The sequence below is a fragment of the Sinohyriopsis cumingii genome, chromosome 16, assembly GCF_028554795.1.
Source record: "Sinohyriopsis cumingii isolate HCF-2022 chromosome 16, ASM2855479v2, whole genome shotgun sequence".
NCBI lineage: Eukaryota > Metazoa > Mollusca > Bivalvia > Unionida > Unionidae > Sinohyriopsis > Sinohyriopsis cumingii.
The window spans coordinates 65,842,535-65,846,649 of NC_142976.1; the positions used below are offsets into that span (position 1 = coordinate 65,842,535).

At 40.2% G+C, this 4,115-nt stretch overlaps 1 non-coding gene across 1 annotated transcript; it reads right to left on the bottom strand.

Moving 5' to 3' along the window:
- Nucleotides 1-1,003: 1,003 nt before the first annotated feature.
- On the bottom strand, nucleotides 1,004-1,110 carry LOC149780634 (U6 spliceosomal RNA). Its single transcript, XR_016415271.1, has one exon. It is a non-coding gene; the product is annotated as a U6 spliceosomal RNA (small nuclear RNA).
- Between the last annotated feature and the right edge of the window lie 3,005 nt (nucleotides 1,111-4,115).

The window sequence follows — 4,115 nt, forward strand, 5'->3', positions numbered from 1 at the left end:
GCGTTGTCAGACACTAGCGTGATACCCGATAGAAGTCATAAGTTTACCCCAAATTTACAAAGACTTCCATACAACTTCAGTTGTAAATTATAAAGCCCAACGTGTCCATTATATGCATAAATTTTACTTTAATCAATGCAAGACCACAGAGCTCACAACCTGCCAAATATATACTGTTACACGCACACGGGTATTTACTTGACCGAGCGGTTGTCAAACCCTGGCGCGATTCTCGCTAGAAGTCATAAGTTTCCCCGACTTTCCAAAGACTTCCATACAACCTCAGTTGTAAATCAGAAAGCCCGACGTGTCCATTCTATACCTAAATTTTCCTCTAATTAAATGCAAGACCACGGATAAACCAAACTGTCAACTATCTATCAACCGTACATCTGCGTGTTTTGGCTTCATTATGTTTCCGCACCACCAACCGTTCACGCCTTAGAACATATATGAGTACTCCCTAACAATGGGAACTATTTTAACTCCGCCACCTTAGGCCAGTCAATGTATGCTTTCCAGGCACATTTCGCCGATATAACTGCACCATATTCGCCCGCATGGCGACATAAACGGTCTCTGCCAAGTCCCTTTTTATTTATGCCCTTGTGTAATTTACCGGTTTAATACCGTAAGTGCTGTCCTTGCAGTCACGCTACCAATGTATACCACTAGATTTTAATATGTACTATTTTACGAAAGGGACATTCATTCGGTTTTGGTCGCAATTCACTACTAGTGAACCATGGCATTATGGAGACTCACTAACACTTTACTCCGCGAAGTTTGCTCCTAGTCATTGGCCAATTATTTCGGGCAAAGGAATATTTATATTGCACCAAATTCCAATTATCAGACAAGTAATCACACAAATCTAAGAATTCCTTAAAACGGGGCGCTATAACCAAAGCGCATACTCCAAATTTATTACAATATGATCAAGTCGAAATTAATATGAAACTTACACGTTCCATACTGTTTCGTGAATTTTGATAATGAAATTAAAAATATGGAACGCTTCACGAATTTGCGTGTCATCCTTGCGCAGGGGCCATGCTAATCTTCTCTGTATCGTTCCAATTTTAGTATATGTACTGCCGAAGCAAGTACGATATACCATACCTGTTAATTTCCTTATTAAATGCATTTTCACGTAACATTTAAAGGAGAGGTACATGTACATTTGCATAACCGTGCACAGCGGGAAAACGTTGCAAAACGTTGGAGCAGTTAACTTCCTTTATTGCCGGTGGGGAAATATTCCAGGATGTCAAAAATAAAATAAACATACACATAAAAACCTTATTAAAATTACGTTGCTAGCATGAGTTTCATTTGCCATATAGCCTAATTTGAAACCACACGAACAAAAGAATCATTTACAATATTTTAAACATTCAAACACGGTCGTTAAGGTGACCAAAACGTAGATCTCTTTATTCTCCACTTACATCAATGGTTCTTCGTCTAGATGCATTCTGCGCCACATGCCGTTATATAGGTAGTCCGAATAGAATACGTTTCTTTTCTTGCGGAGACATTTAGGCATAACAAAATGTGTGATTTTACTGCGCCGGCATACATCTGAAGCGTACTTTCGTGACAGAAAAAGTCGAGGCCACTCCAACTGCGCAGTGACCGCAATTTGATTACAATTATATCTCCACTGGCCCACGTGAAGCTCTGAGAAGAACCGCTTAGGGGTCATGTTCCGGTGACATACGTTATTAGCATAATCGCTAATTTTATCAGCCAATCAGATGAAGGCTTTTACCTTGGCGTTTGGGAGACTGATTAGTACGGCAGAAGCTCATCAATGTGTTCCCAACGATTTGGTTTACTTTTTGAAATTGTATGAAAGCGGCATTTCCCTTGGCTAATTCAAAGGTCTCCAGAACATGGCCCCTAAGCGGTCGCTTTCAGAGCTTCACGTAGGACAGTGGAGATCTCATTCACATGAGACTGCAGTGACTGAGAAGCTGCAAATAAAAACAAGTAGTTCGTTGATTCGCATCCGCTCGGTTGATCTAACCTGGTTCACGGCCGCTATGAAGCTACCACCAATATGTGTCATTTTACGTAAAATTACTATAGGCGACCAGTCATCTTCGCTAGCCAAGGTTTCCATATCTTAAGCCTATCTACACCTTGGCGGATGGAGCAGGCATTTGTGTGCTCTGGGCGTGTGAATTTAATTGCATGCAGAGGAAAACCACCGCATCCTACCAAACCTAAATTGTTCAAGTTTGAACCTGTTCCTAGATGATCGAGACAAGAGGAGCACACAACTTAAATCGACCCATACATACGCAGTTTAACACTGTCGGTCTGTGCTTGTACAAATACACATCACTCAAATACACCTGTAATGGCTTTTCTTTGGTACGTTGTCATACCTTCGATGTTAAACTTCCAAAGAATCCTTTTGAAGTAAATTGCCTCCACCCTTTTCGGCCCATCTACAATGTACCACGGTTACACGCTATTGATTAGTTGGCATTACATCCCAAGGGAGGCAACTCACGAAATCCAGTCAATGTCCCTAGGACAAAGCACTAATATATCTGCTCGATCCGCCAAGGTGTAAATTGGGTTAACATATCGGAACCTTGGCTAGCGAAGATGGGGACCAGTTCATGTTGGAAAAAGTCGAGTGGCAGCTAAACGTTGTAAGTTTCGGTGTTTTTGAAAACACGTCACTTCTATTTAGGGGGCGCTCTACAGATATTATGAACTTATAAGAAAACGATTGGTGTATGGTGTAGTTGCTTACATAGGCAACATGCTCAGTGAGAGAATATTGGCATATTTCTGTGTTACGTTAATGTGCTGTGACTGAAATTTCTTTGTATATTGTCTCAAAATACCCCTCCCTCACAAAAACAGCAAAAAAAAAAAAAAAAAAAAAAAAAAAACCTTACTGGTACTTATTTTCTTTGAAATACATTTCAACCGTATGCGTTGTGAGTTGGGGATATTTCTCTTCTCCCGAACATCGCTGGATTTAAATTTTTTTAATTGTTCTATACGGCAAAGTAACATAATCAAGAACACATTTACGCTAAATTGAAATGCAGAATATATTACAAGCCAGGGGTCATTACTTGACCGAGCGTTGTCAGACACTAGCGTGATACCCGATAGAAGTCATAAGTTTACCCCAAATTTACAAAGACTTCCATACAACTTCAGTTGTAAATTATAAAGCCCAACGTGTCCATTATATGCATAAATTTTACTTTAATCAATGCAAGACCACAGAGCTCACAACCTGCCAAATATATACTGTTACACGCACACGGGTATTTACTTGACCGAGCGGTTGTCAAACCCTGGCGCGATTCTCGCTAGAAGTCATAAGTTTCCCCGACTTTCCAAAGACTTCCATACAACCTCAGTTGTAAATCAGAAAGCCCGACGTGTCCATTCTATACCTAAATTTTCCTCTAATTAAATGCAAGACCACGGATAAACCAAACTGTCAACTATCTATCAACCGTACATCTGCGTGTTTTGGCTTCATTATGTTTCCGCACCACCAACCGTTCACGCCTTAGAACATATATGAGTACTCCCTAACAATGGGAACTATTTTAACTCCGCCACCTTAGGCCAGTCAATGTATGCTCTCCAGGCACATTTCGCCGATATAACTGCACCATATTCGCCCGCATGGCGACATAAACGGTCTCTGCCAAGTCCCTTTTTATTTATGCCCTTGTGTAATTTACCGGTTTAATACCGTAAGTGCTGTCCTTGCAGTCACGCTACCAATGTATACCACTAGATTTTAATATGTACTATTTTACGAAAGGGACATTCATTCGGTTTTGGTCGCAATTCACTACTAGTGAACCATGGCATTATGGAGACTCACTAACACTTTACTCCGCGAAGTTTGCTCCTAGTCATTGGCCAATTATTTCGGGCAAAGGAATATTTATATTGCACCAAATTCCAATTATCAGACAAGTAATCACACAAATCTAAGAATTCCTTAAAACGGGGCGCTATAACCAAAGCGCATACTCCAAATTTATTACAATATGATCAAGTCGAAATTAATATGAAACTTACACGTTCCATACTGTTTCGTGAATTTTGATAATGAAATT